Genomic DNA, 17,791 nt, shown 5'->3' with positions numbered 1-17,791 from the left:
ACTGACAGGCGTGTTCCGCAACTTGGTCAAATATGTATGACTATACATATTTTGGCCGTCATCTTTGATTCCTTCCACGTCTAGATTGATGCCATACATTTTTACCTGCTCCACAGTGAATCTTGCAAATGCCCGATCACGGCTCTCCAGCTCGTCTTTACAGTCCGCCCAGTAGTCTTCCATGGTAGTCACATGTTTGATCACGCTCCCAATTTGGAGCACATCTCGGGCATAACCATTGGGATCGAACATGGGCCTGACTACCTCATACTCTTCCAGCTTGTATTTGCTTTCAAACGCCTTGAGGATGTTCTTTGCATCTGGTCTGGCCTCGCAGCTATAAGCTCCGACTCTTATGGGGAATTCATACCCTTTCTTTCGCATACTGGCGCTCAGCACGTTCACCTGGACGGCTTGTCTCACGATCTCTACGAGCATGATCATGTCGTCTGGGTATCTGGGCAGCTTCATTGGGAAACCATCAAATGCTGCAAGACGCAAATAAGAAAAGGATGAGAACTGGATGAAATAACAGCCAAATTGACTGATTGCCGCCATCGCTTCAGGACTGAATCTCCGCTCCGGACATCCTTGAAGTTCCCTGCAAATTCTCATAGTAAAGGCGTCATTCACTCTGACATAATCTGCATAACTGTTTTGCAATTGTAAGCATGGATAAAACTCATAACTTTTAACATCTTCAGGAAATTCCTCAATTTTGGGAAGTCCTGGCCATAACTGAAGAGAAGCCAACATGTATATCAAAAAGGACGACATATAGAAAGAATTATAAAACTTAGCTGCGGTGAGAGCTCTAGCAAGATGCTCACTCACCTCATGCGCCCAATCTATATACTGAGTATCTGAGCAGATAACTTGCACTAGAAAGAAACATTGCTCCATAAAATTAAAAGCTTCTACCTCACCTTTGAGCCGATGCAACAGGACCAGGATGTCCACAATCTCTGGTTTGAGGTCAGTACCAAAGAGGGTTTTAGGGACCTTACTCTTGGCTCCTCTTGGCTTCTGAAACCAAGAGCTCATTATTTCTTTCCTCCAGATCATCTTCTTCAAGGAGAACTCCGACATAGCTCCACCCATGGTTAGGTCAGAGAATTCTTCTCTCTCCGGAATTCTCAGACAGTTCACCACTGCTTGCCTGTCGATTGAAATCAAAACTGATTGATCAGGCAAGAGGATTTGCTTGGTGTCCGGGTTGTAGTTGTTGATGCATTCGAGAATCAACTCCGGGGCTTGAACTGCTACTGGGAAGCCAGCTGCTTCCACCAATCTGCTTCCTTTGAGTCTCTCCATGATAGGGTGGATAGGTTCCGTTTTCAATCTCCTCTAAAAGTCCTGCATGTCATAGAAACGGAGTGAAGTGTCCGTTATGGTCGACCATGCGGACTTGATGCCACCCATGCTATCGAAACCTGCAAATCTCGCTGCCATATTGCTTGAAGGATAATAATGGATATGCGGATGAATAATAGTGATGCAACAGAAAACAAACCCAGCAAACTCGGGAATTATTGCATATACTAAGCAATTTTAACAATTCGACAGTAAAGCGGGAGTTTGAAAATCTGTTACATTCCCCTTTATAGAAAACTTCAGATTTGCCCGTTTAATTTCATAAATCGCGCCACACGAGCGAATTTATGATTGAATCCGTTGGGTTAGTGAAGGTAAGAATTTCTAACGAATTTAACCTTGTCTTTTCACTATTCCCGTTGATTTCAATGGTAACTTTCATTAATTACAGCCTTACCTCTCGTTTAGCAACCCACGGAAAAATGAAAACGGAGTACTCCTTCGGGCAAAATCTGCATATGTCAATTCTCTCTGAAATAACTGGTGAATTTGGATGATCTGCTCTCAATTCCCCTCTGAAAACCATCTGCAATCAATCTGAATACTTACCATGCTTACAGTTGCGTCTTCTCATCTGATGCGGAAAATCGCCTCTGAGGGTAGAAAACCCGCAATGGAGAAGTCGATTTCTGTTTTTCCGCCACTGCCTTCTCTTTATTTAAGTCACTTCGTTTCAAGCCTTTTCAGAAAATCTCCAAGCGGCTTCGCCAAAAGGTAGGGCCCACCGTCTTATATTATCTCTTCGGAAAGCTCCTTTTCGGAAAATCTCCAAGTAGCTTTGCCAGAAGGTGGGACCCATATGTCAACTTTCCCTTCTAATAGTGCTTTTGCAGAAATCTCACTTAGGATTTCGAAACCCGCCGAGGAGAAGCCCTTTCTTCATTTTCCGCACACCTACCTTTTGATCATTCCATTAAGTTATAATTGATTCCGGTGGTAGGATCGCGACAACATACGAAAGATTTCTTAGAAACATGAACTATTTCGCTCCAGTTGAATTCATTTACTGTATATACTGAGATCTGCGGAAAAAGGCCTTCGGGGTGCGAAATCCGCCGAGGAGAAGCTAGAACCCAATTTCCCGCCGACTTGATTTTCTTAACTCAAAGTGGGCTATATTGAAGGCAAGTCACATGATGCAGTACAATCCAAGAATCTTCATCGAGTAAGGATCTAAACTACCCCTCCGACTTATAATAGTCAAGGAACAAAGCACCCGGCTCATATGTGATACGGAGGAAGGCTACAGGTGAAAACCCAATGAAGAAGCTCCTCACCTAAGAGGGCAAAGACCTATTGACTTGACCAGACCACACAAGACTATGATCTACTCCACTTTGTAAAATTGGGACAAGGTGTAAAAGTGGGGCAACAAGATAGTAGAAAAAATGAAATTAAGGTCACCCTACCCAATGGAGAAGGTGATCACACCACCTCAAACTAATCAAAAAAGGTAAGGAACTGTATATTTAATGATATATCTTATATCAATTCCTAAAGTAAAGTGTGCTAAAGTTCATATTTGCATAAGTAAAGATGCATAAGAACAAATCTATGAAAGGAATAGAGAAAATAAATCATTTACATAATGAGTGCCAAACATTAGTAAAATTGTTTATATTGACTAAACATTACAATATGGACCAAGTACTTCAATGTCAAACTGATGCATAGGTTGAGTTATATGGAATTTACCAAGCTATATAGTAAATACCAAGTTCAAAGGTACAATATCCATTGAAACAACTAGATTCCACCTAATAGTGAACACAACATTAATGGAGACCCTAGTTCAAGGAAAAATAAGTATATATTGTAATTTGAAGACATTTTCATGCATTGCATTCATATTTCAAGAGTATAAAGAAATTTGAGCAATAGAATGATTTGAGTGATTAGTAAAAAAAAATTTAAAGTGAAAGATTGAGCAAGTAAAGATTTAAGTTGTGTTGAGTTGTTTAGAGGAGAAAGTTTCAAAATCCTAATGAGGAAATATGGAAGCTTCATCATTTGTAGGAAAGAGTCGAGGAGTAGAGGTAAGTAATGTTCAATTGGTGAGGAATGGAACTTGTCTTCCACCAAAATTTTGAGCTATTCCTAAGATTTTTTATGAAAGTCAATTAAATGGGTGCATAATCATCAATACCACCTAAAATCATTATGATCCATGATGTACAAAGTTGTTACATGTGTAAGATTGGAGAATTTGGTGATTATGAGATTTAAGAGGCATATGAAAAGTTATGTGATGAAGGAGTATTCAAGGATGGATTCAAAATTATTGAAAGGAAATGGTTAACTTGTGCCCTAGATTTTCTAAGGAACTTCAAGATCGAAAGGATTAAGGCAGTGCTAAGAAAAATCCATGATATGAAGTTATGGCTAGATAATGGACCTATTGAGATATTAAAGAAGACAATTCACAAGGTCACTAGATATCCAACATTGTACAAGAAGAAGATTTTACATTGTCTAAGAAGAGAATAAATTGAGGCATACAAAAAGGTTGAGCAGAATGGTCAAGGGTTATCCATCTCTACAGTCATAGATCTAGTAATTGAGTTTGTAGTGAGAATCATTTATTGCAAATTCTATCAGTTGAGTAGACTGAACAATGTGCCATGTATGGAAATTGATCAAACATGTAGGATTGTTATGAAATATCATGAATATGATCTTCCTAAGTTGTAAAGCTCATAGTCATAGAAAATCTAACATCAATTAGGAAGGCAAAGAATTTGATGTGTATGTTTGGATCACTGATTATGTGTATTTTCTTTTATGTTTAGAATTATTTTCCTACTATTAGAAGTATTGTTTGGGAACAAGAAAAACCAATCATAGGAAAAATTATTGAATACATAACTCAGTCAAGAGAAAATTTTGAGAATATTATGGATAAGTATTTTAAAGAGTTTAAACAAAAGATGAAGAAAGGTTGAGGATCCCAATAGAACTAGTGATGAAATACTATAATGATGTATGCTTTCTAGCAGACATAGATAATACATTTGTATATGTGGTAAAGCCTAGGAAAGAATGGCTCAAATTAGTTGATTATGAAGTTGATAGTGATATTATGATTGAAAATATTGATGCACTACTTAAAGAAGAGATTAATGCAGAAGTAGAACCATTTGAAAATTTTGAAGAAACTAAAGAAATAATCACAGTTGATATCAAGATAGCTTCAAAAGAGAAGAAACAAAATAAAATTATTGAAGATAAAGAGGAGAAACTAGGCACACACAAAAAAGGAAAGGGACTTTTGAAGCTTACACAATATCTTGGTGAAGATGAAGAGAAAGACAGTGGTGATGAGGAAGATGAAGAAGAAAAAGGCAATCAAGGTGAATCCCTAATAGTGGTTACTCCACCAATAAAGAAAGCTAAAGCTATGAAAATCACAAAGCCTAAAGAAAAGGAGGTTGAAAAGAATACAATAGTGACACCCCTCTCTCCTCTTGCCTCAACCAAGCCAAGAACTAGGGTGGCAAAAGCTAGTGCCAAGAATTCAATAAAGGAAGGGGTAGTCAAGATTACTAGGCTAAGTGGCTCTAGCATAGAAAAGAAGAAAACTCAAGCCCTTGTGATCTAGACAAAGAGAAGATGGTTGGTAAAGAAGAAAGAAGGTAAAGAGGAAGATGCAAAGAGTACCAAATTAGATGAACTGAGACATCAACAAGTCACAATACCTAAAGACCAACAAAGATCGATGAGTTATGTGTTGATATTAGGAGCTCTATAGGATTATCAATTTTTAGATTTTTGAAATATGATACATTGGATAATGCTGATAAAACTAAAGTAAAAGAGTCCATGATAGATATGATGGTAAAAAATAAATTGTCTCCTATTGAATTGGATAAGAAGATTGCAAATGATTTGTATAATAGATTAGAAAGGAAGTGGCAACATGCATCTAAAGTAGAGAAACAAACAAGAGAAGTCACATTGGCTAAAGTCATGCTTGAGTTGTCAAAATAATAGACGTCAACATTTTTGGACAAGTATAGGAACTGATTTGTTCATAAGTTTATAATTTTTATGATTTCTCAAAATAAGATTGAATTTGTAGTATAGAAAAATGAGTTATCATGGAAAAGCATTTTTGGCTTAACCATTGAGAAAGTTGACAAGGAGAAAATAGTAGAAACCACAACCATTGAAGATGATTACAGTGATGAAGAGATTTCAAGTGTGCTAAGCCCTCAAGGAAGTATTTCACTTATTCATGCTACACACCTAACACACCAATTGGTGAGAAACAAAATCCATCAGATGCTAAAGGGGAAGAGAAAGAGGTAGAGAAATCATGAAAAGAAACTAGTGTAGAACCCTCTACTATATGTCAAGAAGGACCAAATGTTTTGGGTCCCCATAGTGAGGCAAGAAAGGAAATAAGACAAAGAGTAAACAATATAGTGCCAAGTTCTATGGTTTTTGTCTCAAGCACTAAAGTTTAGATACGACTGAATGGTGACACTCCAGCGCCCTCTCCTACAAAGGAAGTGCCAAGAAGCAACACTCCATCCTCTAGAAAAGGAAAAGAAATAAAGAATAGTTCTCAAGATATTTTTGTCAGTCTAGATGAAATTATTGAGATGCCAAAATTAGAGTTGGAAAATCTCGCTTTGGAGAAAACAATCATGTTATAGGAGATTTTGGCAAAGAAGAAGAGACATGAAGAAATGAGAAGAGACCAAAAATAAAAACAAGTATTGCATGACATAAAGGATATATTTTTTAATTCATTTGATGTACAAAATTTTGATAGGAAGCCCCAATTATTCCCTAGATTTATAGATTTTTGAATAAATAAATGCTAGAGATATTGAAGCTAATGATAAATTAATGGCATTGTTAGCAAAGAAATTTGAAAATAAAGCTATAGAGAAAATCTCCACAATCATTGCCAAGCATAAGGTTGAATTGAAGGCACATGTACATAATGCACATGAGCTTGTACATAAGATACACACTTTGTATAATATTTTATGTGATGTGCCAAGATTCACAAATGATCTTCAAGAAAACATATAGGCAGATTCAAGCTAAAATGAAGCAAATAGGCAACACTATTTCACAGTTAGCAAAATCCAACACAATACACTATAATAAGCTATTGTTTGCACAAGGTAAATTGGAAAAATTAAAAATAGCTAACAGAAGTAGGTGCACCAAAATGATCTCAATCCAGTTAATGGTGATACCTCATTTGGAGGTTATGCAACTTAAACTAAAATCAGAAAAGGATCTAATTCAGGTAAATCATAATCTTTCAATTGCTGACAGTTTAATTGACTTGGTAACAAGATTGGAATTGCATATTCATGTTTTAGAATAAAATAGAACCACCTGGGATCATGGTCTTGCCACGACCAACTAGATACACAAACTTTTTATTGAACAATACGATTTGATTCAACCCTTTCAACCCCAACAATAGCCATGGGTGAAAAAAAGGAGGAATCTAATACTAAAGATTAAATACTAAATGTGACAATGATGAGATCAAATAGTACACATGATTTCATAATATTGGAGTTTAGAAGACAAACATGGTATACCATAGACACAATTAGACTACTTAGAGACATGCAATATATGTATTGATTATATTGTTTAGTTGGCAAAGTTTTTGAAGTCCTATAAGAACTGAGTCATAGGCTTATGGGGAGTAGTCTTATTCTTATTCTTGAATTGTAACTATGTAATCATGACAAAATATTTTTTCCACTAATGTTAAAGGGGTATATTATTGGCATCTTTAAATCTTGTTTTCTATTAATGTCAAACACTTAGTCATATACAAGGTAGAGTTAGTTGGTCATCACTATGACTTAGCTACTCTATATAGGTTGAGTCATATGAAGACTTGTAAATAAACATGTATATGTCTAGCTCTATAGGAGCTGAGAAAGTCTTTGTTCACTGATCATTTTTAGTATAAGTCGAGCCTAGTGAATGCTGAGTAGTTAGAGCACATTGACGCCAAGTTTCATAAAAGGTGTTGAGTATAGTAGAGATCGAGATACAATAGCAAGAATAGTGATGATTGAGCATCAAAGACTGTAAATTTTGAGAAACATAGTTGACATCCAATTCAAAAGTGATACAAAATTTGAGAAAAACTATTTCAAGTTAACATATATAGGCATGATATTTAATATTTGTAGAGGTTTTTATAGAGGCTATTACACATTTATGACATGGATCATAGATCCCTATGAGTGGTGAACAACCAATAAGATGAAGAGGTGAAAAGGGAAGTAAATAGAAAAGTCTTTAGAGGCCTTTAAATAGATAGATCTAAACCCTATTTTCATGTGTTGAGAAGAGAGAGTAAGTTAGTTGTGTGATCACAGAGAAGACCTAAGTATGAAAGTGTTAACATTGTGTAGAAGACAATACTGTTGAGTTTTGACATCGTAGAACATAGATAATGACCTTATCAAGAAGTGAAGGATAGGAAAAAGATATATAAGATTAAATATTATATTAGAATTGATGAGAAGAGATCCATAATCAGGATTAGAGTGCTAACTAAAGGATTAACAACTGAATCATAATTGAGTGAGTGATAATCTCCTAACATAGTGGTTTTAACAAACCTTTTGTAAATCTCTTAACCAAGTCCTTACTTTATTGTAAGTGTGAAATCCTCTCACAAGGTAAGACCTAATAGTATTAACAACCTTTAATAAGGAAGACCCTTCATGGGGTAGATCATTAGAAATGATCAAAATTGTAACCCTAATAGGTTAACTTTATTATTGTAGTAGTGAAGATTTGTGGGTGTCATCCCCACCCCAATTTTACCTTTACCTTGGAGGGTTTATGGGTAACCAAATCTTTGTGTTATTTGTTTACATGTCATGCATGTGATTGATAGTTAGATCTACATGTTACAATATTTGATTTTGCAACTTATGTTATGAATGAATTAGATATGAGATGGAAAATATGGTGAATACTAAGGGATAATTTTTTTATAGATCTTGATGCACTCTTTCCCCCTCTCAATATTTTGTTTCCAATTAAGACTTCCAATAGTTTTCTCATCATCTAGGAACATGATCTTTCAACTTGGTGATAAGATACTTGACATACTTGGAGTTTATCTTCAAAAAACTCAAACTTAACATATTTTTATAAATCATTGATCTAATATAATATATCTTGAAAGATTGAAAACTAAGATTGGGAGTTCAATGGAGCTAGGAGATGATAGGTGTAGGAAAAAATGAAAAGATAAATGTGGCACTTAATGAAAATGGTTAGGAGGGATCATAAATGGCCTTTAAGTAAGGGTCTATCGATTATTTTAGGATTTAGGTTTTGTGCACATTGCATAATGTCTATAATGTATAACTTGTTATTGTAGACACCTAAATTTGATTACACTATTTTAGTAATCCTATTTAGTTATCTAAAAAGGCATCATTAATTAAATTTCTATTTAATTAATCCTTTGTCATCCCCTAGTTGATTAATTTAATTAATCATCTATAGTCCTAATTGATAAATAAAATAACCTATCATTTATCAATTAAATCCTATTCTTCTATCTAATTCCAAAAATCCCCATTTATTGAATAAATCTATTTGATAAATAAACTCTTCAAATCTAAAAACCCCTAACCTATCCCTAATCCTCCATTTAGCCTAATCCACCCCATCCACCCATACTAACCAAGCTTAGCCACTAACTCACCCACCCTCATTAATGCCATCCACTTGCACATCTCTAACATCTCTAATCTAATCCTAAACCCAAGCCTAATCCACCCCCTAATGTTGTCACATTCCCTAAACAAGTTTAATACTTTCCTAATCCAGATCAAAGTCTCCCCTCAAAAATCCCAACCACCAAGTCATGAGTGCTCTTACAAACCATAAAAGACTCTTACAAGCCCACTCATGACTCTTACACCCATTTTCCACACTCTTCCCTCTTCCACACTCATTCCTCTTACATCCCTCTTACATACTCAACCCCACTCATCATGCCTTTAACCAACCCCTTACCCTATCCTCTCACACTCATCCTCCTTGTGGCAAGTGTTACCTTCCCATTAGTGCTAAACAAGCACAATCCATGTGCTCCCCTTTATGTGCATCTTAGCCCTCCTTAACCATCTCCCCATCCTTGCATCTAAGCCCTCCATCCATCTACCCCTTGGCCTATAAATTGGATCCCCTCCCAAGCCATTTCAAAATCAACAATCTTTGAGCTAAAGTTACCATGCTATTTTGAGAACCAAAGCCACCAATATTACCCTTATAATGCCAAATTGAGAGCTCACAAAGCTACCAATTTTCCATTACCCACCTCCATTGAAGAAACTTTGAGCAATTGAGCATACATCCACATCAAAGGACGCATCTACAAAATCAAGGAAGCATGGAGTGTTTTCTCTTTTGAGGTTTACATTTCTTGTTTGCTTTTTTTGTCTAAGCATATATGTGAATTTAGTTTTGGTTTGTGAATGTTTACTTTATTTGTTAATGTTCCTTGCACACTAAAATCTTGTTCTACAGTTATAATATGTAAATACACTTAAGTGGACCTAGATAGATGTGTGTCATAATGAATTAACATTCTTGGGAAACTTTATGCCTTGAATATAACAATAATAAATTATTGATTTAATGTAGAGGCTGACATGAGAAATCTATTTATATTGAGAAAATAGTAATAAAGAGAAATCTTAGTACCAATATTAAATGTGGTGTCAATGATTTTGTAATATCACACTTGATGATTTTGTGTGAGCTTGTTTCTATAATAGAAAATACAAGGGTAATTAATTAAAATTGGATAGGTTAGATTTCAAGTCTTCTAGAGAGTGCACATGTGAAGCATGATATAAGATGTGGGTTACATGCTTGGACACATCAAGGTTGCATTGAGGATTATTAATGTCTTAGAGGAGTTTGTGAGGGCTCTAAAGATGAACTATGTTGGTTATTGCTAAATGATATATGTGCACTGGATAATTTTGGAGGCTAAGATTTTCCATCTCAAGATCTTTCATAAGGTATACCTTGTGCAATATCTTTAGGGGTATGTTGTCTATTCTCTTGCATTTGAGATCTATAATATTTGTTTCCATTAGGTTTTCTTTTGGGTTATGTGAAAATTATCATTATATGGCTTCAAGTGTCCTTCCCTAGGTGTGGAAACCATGATTATGGTTGAATAAACATTGGTTAAATAATCTTGTTTGATTTTGAATCTATGAAATTGCATAAAAGAATGAAATATATTAAGGTTTTGCAAGTTGTTGATTACAGATCTATGAGAATTTATTTTTTGTTTCGATGAGCCATTTGTTAAAAATAAATTTTGTAGAAAAGAACATAAGTTTATGAGTTTTTAAAAAAAAAAATTAGAGATAAATATTAATTTTTATTAGAGAAACATTCTTTTCTTTCAAAATAAAAATTAATTTTATTGAATATATAGTATGCCATTTTTTTTTGTAGAAACATTTGGAGAATATCAAAAAATAATAGTAATATTCATTAACTACTAGAGTGAATATTCATAAAATTTGTTCAGCTGCACAAAGTTGCCTTCATTAGCAATAGCTGAATTTGTCTTCTCTATCTTCAACTTCTAGGGTTGCCAAGCTTTTCTTGCTGCCTGCTTAAAAGTGGTTACCTTCTCTATTGTTTGGCTTCTTATTTTTTTTCTTCTTCACTAGACTCAATAATTGTCAACAATATCTTTTGTCTCTTTCTTGGGCTAGTGGCTTATTGCTTGACCCTTCTAGTCTTTGTGGTCATAGCTTCCACTAATCTCTCTAGTTTACTCTTCCACTCACTTGTCTGAACATTTGATATTGCGAAATAGGGAATACTCTATTCCAAAGATGTCTCTACAATAGATACTAATAAAGGTTGCACATATGTTATAACTTGCTTCATGGTGTAACGCCCCACCAAGGGATCCAAAAGAATTAGCCTAAAGTTTTACTAAGTTTTCCAAACATTTTTTAAAAAAAAGAACAACATACACATCAATCATAAAGTAGCAGAAGCAATAACATACAATCATACATAAGAAAAGATAACAGGTTACATTCCTTTTGGATCCCAAGATGTTGAATCAAATTTAAATTTAATTAATACTAAGTCTAACAAATTCCACATCCACATGAAAGAATAATTATAAGTCCAAGTCCATTCAAATAATATACATTTTTTTTGAATGCCACTTGGCAATAAAATTTGGAATGCTCAATCATCCACTGTACATGTGATAGGGTATGAAAGGCTAAACAAATACACATTTATAAAAATAGATTACATCATCCCTCTCAAATCCATGAAACAAAGTACAATACAATAAGTGAAATCATCCATCATTAATATATAACCATCCATCATAATACACAAGAATAGAATGAAAGGAAATGCAGACAAAGAACTCCAACCACAACATCAATGGATAGATCTTAATGGTAAGAGTAAAAAGCACTACCACCCAACTATGTGGTAACCTAAAAAGGCTCACTCCCACAACACTAAGGAGATAGTCTCAAGTCCCAAACAGGATATCAATCCAAATATCAAAAGAAATCTTTAAGTCCAGGAAACCCTAAAAGTAATCTAACTCAAAGGTTCCAAGATAAATCGACGTCTAGACCTAGAGGCACACAAAGACACGTAGGAAACCTACTATGCAAAAAAGAAAGTGTCATCACATGAATCAACACTAGAGTTACCCTAGCAATCTAACTTGACCCTGACCCCCTAGTGACTCTATGAAACACTAGTATCCTTTCATATTGACAAGGCATACTAATGATGCAAGGTCACAACCAAGCATTCTCTCTACACCTATCCTAGTTTGTACTAGCACTCAAGGCATGAGAAAGAACATACAAAGACTTTTATTAGGTTCAATTTACTCTCATTTAGTGTAGTTTTTTCACTTATTAAACAACTTACAATGGGTTACCCTGACAACCACTTAGGGCCCCAACCTCCATTGCAAGCCACTTCCTAGCATTACATATAGATAACCCTCCCTAAGCTCATGAAATCAAAAATCAAAGAATCATAGTATATCACCATGGTCCTATACAAGTGACTAGAAAGCATCAAAAGATAAATTTCATTAACCCATCAATTCTATACAAGCAACTAGAAAGTATCCCAAAAATACTAATTGAAGACTCAAAATGGTTAAGTCAAATATATCATAGCATTCATCTCACTATCCCACAATGACAATGAGAGCAATAACCAATAATATAATCAAAATCATCATAGAGCATACCAACACATTACTATGGTTAAGTTTAAAAGATCAAGATCAAATCAGCATAAAACCACAATCACAAAACTCCCAAGCCTTTGGTAGACGTCCTAAAATTGGTCAACACTCTAGTCAACCCAAACCCAAAACATAGACAACATATAGATAACATGGTAGTTTCATAGTTTGGTTTGATTTTGAAATTACATAGTTGAATTAGAGTAAGTTTTAAATATTTGTTTCAATGTAAGTTTGCAAGTACCTATGATTCACAATTTAACCTTTACAATTTACCCCATTCTTATATTTGAATAAAATAAACAATTACCCTAATTGTATTTTAAGTTCATTGTTCCAAATGACTTAAGGGTAATTATTTATTTAAAATATTAAAATAATACTCATTGATTTTAAATAAAATAATTTACAATTTCATTAAAATTAGATTTATTAATAATAATTAAATAAATTTTAGATTCCACTAAATGTCTTTTTAATTATTAATTATTAATAATTTAAATTTATTAATAAACATTATTATATAATAATAAAATTAATGTTAAAAAACTTATTGATAAAAATTATTAAATAATAATAAAATTTTATTTAACAAAATAAAGGATAATGTATATTTGGAAAGCCTGCTGACTTTTTTAATAGTCGTGTGGCCTTATAAATGGACTCCTAGCCACAGTGGGCTTGTAGCCGCAACAATAGTAAATTCTGCGGTTAGTGCAACCTTGCAAAATGGGCACGAGGGGGGGGGGGGTAAAACCCGCCTCCCCTCCATTATATTATATATATTATTCAATTTTTATTTTAATAAAAAAATATTATTTAAAACCAATTTGTCCCCCCATTACATATACAGAATTTCTTATCAATACTCTAATAGGAAAAATATAATGAACCAATCAAATTTTTTATTTAAAAATTCCATTTCATTTTAAAACCCTTCCCTAGTTAATTTTTCACTTTTTAAATCTACTTGTATGAGGATTCTAATGATATTTCAATCATCCCATATACAAAATAAACCCACATGCATATCCAAAATTTCAAATTAAAATATTGAAATATTCATCACAAAGAAATTCAAATATACAATTCATAGTCACGAAGAAGATAGAAAAAGGAAATAACATAATTAACTGTGTGAATCAAAACACTTTAACTCTTTAATTGTACAAATCACCCGAGAGGACTTTTTGCTTACAACTCTTTAACTCTTTATTATCTCTCTTTTTACATTTTCATGGACCTTTATTGCAATATAAAATATCTTTAATTAAATTAATATCTTTTCCATTCATTAATTTATTTTTGAACCACTAGTTGATAAAATATTTATTAAGTAATAATAATATTTAGCACTTATTTACAAATGGACTCCTAAATATATTATTATTAAATTAAATTAATATTATCACGTTCTAAAATTAAACTTATAAATTTATCTTTAAAATTAATTCTTTTTATTTAATTAATTTTCAACATAATTAAATATAATTAAATATTAAAAATATCCTAGGAATTTTTGATTAAATGAAATCATTAATTAAATCATTTAATTTGACTTAATTAATAGAAAAATTACCAAAGACTTATAGGACAAAATATGAAAACCCATCATAGAAAAACACATACAAGATCAAACTAAAGGTTTATAATCATGAACTTATGTCATACCGTGCATTTAGAAGTTAATCAACTCAGATACTTGTCCTAATTTTCTAGGACAAATGGGTTTAAAGGTTAGGATTTGGACTTCAGAATTTATCTCCCCTCTCTTACCATTGAGATAATGCGATAGGGTACGCTCATCTTAGAAATTTAGGGAAGTCGATACTTGTTACTTGTAATTTGCATAAAATCCATGCATGTACAAACACATATATACTAAGCTAAATAGACAATGGTAGGAAGTGGTGCATCATGTAGATCGTGACTAGTAGGTGATTACAACTCCCTTAACCACATCAAAAATGCCATACATAAAGAAAACATACACGCACACCATATGCATGCAGTATGGGGTAAGTATCCATAAGAAAACACATATAATAATCCATCTAACTAATCATCATCAATAACCAAAATCACTATAATAATCATCATGCATACATGAAGTATAGAGTATCAAGTAGTCTCATCATAAAATCAATTGAATATGAAACAATATATGATAATATAAAAAATAATGCTACTAATCAGCAAGCATAAAAATAACCTAAAAGATTTTGACAATAATAACAAAATATAAACTAGGGATAGGCACTACACATGGTTTGCTTGATTGCCTATGACTCACTCTCAGTCATACCAACTTTTGTTAATGCTTTCTTCATTATTGTTTCAATCTTCTTGTGAGATTCCTTCTCAAAGGATGCCTAATGAGCTGACTAGGTAATCTCATCATAACTTCTAAATCTATATTCATCTTGGCCCTTCTTTGATTTCAACAATAAATCAATATATCCAACTGTTATTTCATCACTTAATTCATAACCTAAGGGATCAAGAAATTTTTCCCGAGGTTCTACTACTTGAATATAATTTAAATTAGTATCAACTATAACACAAATATCTTATTTAAATCTATCTACAATTGTAGGTACAATTCTAAATCTTTGCCTCATTTCATTATTAAGTTCTCACTATCCAATATCTTATGTACTGGATGTCTTCTATAGACATATGTGATTTTCTCCATCTCATAATCTCTATGATTGAAAAATATGGAAATCTCTTAAGTACATAAAATAATATGGAATTGATCAGTGACTAAAATCTAAACACACCATTCTTAGTCCTTTTGATCTTTTCTAGGTTCTCAAGAAGTTGCATTCTTATAATTTTACTAAGATTAACTTGTTCCTTTTTAACACATATCTTGTAGGCTACATAAATGAATCTAGCTGATAATTCATCAGTATTTGAACTTACACATATAGAGAAGGCAATGCTTCTACTCAAGAATCTTACATCATCTTTTTTAATGGTGTTGATCACCATGGCCTTTCCATTATACACTGCCTTTGTGTAGCTCTCAACTTTCTTCTTAACCAATTTCTCACCTACAGGTACATTGCCTTGTTTACAAAGACCAGTTACCTCATGAATAAGGTTGGCTAAAATATCAACTAAAGTATCTTGCATCCATAGTTTTCCATCATGTATTCTACTTAGTATGATCTGTGTCCAATTAGAAATGATATTTAAATAGGTCTAGTTCCTTCAAGTGTTGAAATCTAGGTTTCATAGTCATATCGTCATTAAAGAATAATTCCAGATCTTTGTTCATATACTCACTTCCAATGGATTCAAACTTATTGATAAGATAACTTCCTATATCTTCCAAATACACTATATTATTTGGAGTAATGGATAATGCTGAGTTAGGGTTTCCTTTTATGGGTTTCATAGAAACAACCTTCAATTTTGGTCTCTCCCTATTCTTAGCATTGTGAACTACTGACTTATCCATGATTCTATCAAATATGAACTCTTATCAAATAAAATTTGTAGAAAATCGATAAAATACTTCTTTCCAAAAATAGGGTTTGCTTCAAAATCACCTTGTCAAGTTTCTTTTAAGTGCTCTATGCTTCTAATGTGATCACAATGAAGTAAAAATCAAGTCTATACTCTATTTATTCCTTCAACTTGATCTTGCATTAATTGCATACTTTACAAACACAAAAAGTTGTCAATTAGATTTTGAAATCAAATAATTGTTCGATATCTTCTATTCAATCTTGAGATGCTACCTGAGGTTTACTACAGCTTCCTCCCATCATGACAATGTTCCATAAAACTTCACTTCATAAAATTCTTTGTAAAAATAGGATTTTCATCTTCTGCTAGAGAATTAACTTTCTCTATAGTAATAGTAACTCTTAATTCCTTTGCAACTAGTTTAGATAAGCTCCAAATTACAAGTGAGCTTAGGTACCATCTGAACTTATCTTGATACGTCTTTTCCCAACTTCACTACCCATAATTCAATCTTTGAATAAAGCTCTCAAATTCTAGTGTTGTGAACAAGCTTAACTCAACTTAATTGAATCAAACTTGGTTACTGACTTTGATCTTCCTATCTCACCATCATCTAAATTATCTTTTGAGATGTCTAATCCTTTTACAAATGAATCATTAAGTTCTTCTTGAGGTTCATTAACTACATTTCTTTGTTCCTCATTGTCTTTCTCAGTTCCAGGGTTCCTCTCATGGTTCCTTCTATCATTTTTGACATTTCTTCCATCATTCCTTTTGTTTCCAAAGTTTCTTCCATTTTTCCTTCTATCTTTGAAGTTTCTATCCATTCTACAATACTTTTTTGTATGTACAAAGTTGTTGCATAATTGACATACTGGTGTTCTACTTCTAGGATTCTACTAATCATTAGGTGCATGACAATTCTAAGCTATGTGTCAAAATTTGTTACACTTATAACACATGATCTGTCTGCTTTCTTCATAAAGTCTTCCTTCTCTCAATGCTCTTTCATTAGATCTTCTTCTACCTACAAGGTTTATATTTCTAGACATTCTACTATTCCTTCTATCATAATCATATTTAGGTTTCCTACAATCATTTTCTCTATGACCCATACCATGACAATTATGACAATAAAAATTTGTAACATGATTAATGACTTATTTTTACAATCTCTTTTCATATGACCTATTTCATGACATCAAAAACACTTACCTCTAAATTCATACCTAGTTTTCTTAGGAGATTCCACTTGGTTTTGTTCATCCAAAATCTCAACTTCTTTATCTTGTCCAAATTCTTTAGTTTTATTAGAAGATTGACTAGATTCAATCTTATCATCAGATTTATCTTTTTCTTTCAGATCTTCTAATCTCAAGTTTCTTTTTAGACATGTTAAATAGATAACCAAGACTAGTTGCATCATAAGTAGGTCTCTATATTGACATTGAATCATCAATATTTCCTCTACTAAAATAAAGCTTCCAAAGTTGTTGCTTGCACCAAGTTAATTCACCTTTCACAATAGTATTGTACTTTTGAAGTCCATGATCTTCTTTCAATTTTCAAGCTCATATGTCTTCTTTGCCAAAATTTCTCTAAGATTTGCATTCTCAATCCTCTAATCAATTTAAACTTTACTAGGAT

Source organism: Cupressus sempervirens, chromosome 3 (assembly GCF_028749045.1).
Source record: "Cupressus sempervirens isolate cs-2001-9-10 chromosome 3, ASM2874904v1, whole genome shotgun sequence".
Lineage (NCBI taxonomy): Eukaryota > Viridiplantae > Streptophyta > Pinopsida > Cupressales > Cupressaceae > Cupressus > Cupressus sempervirens.
Note: the sequence above shows the minus strand (reverse complement) of the source record.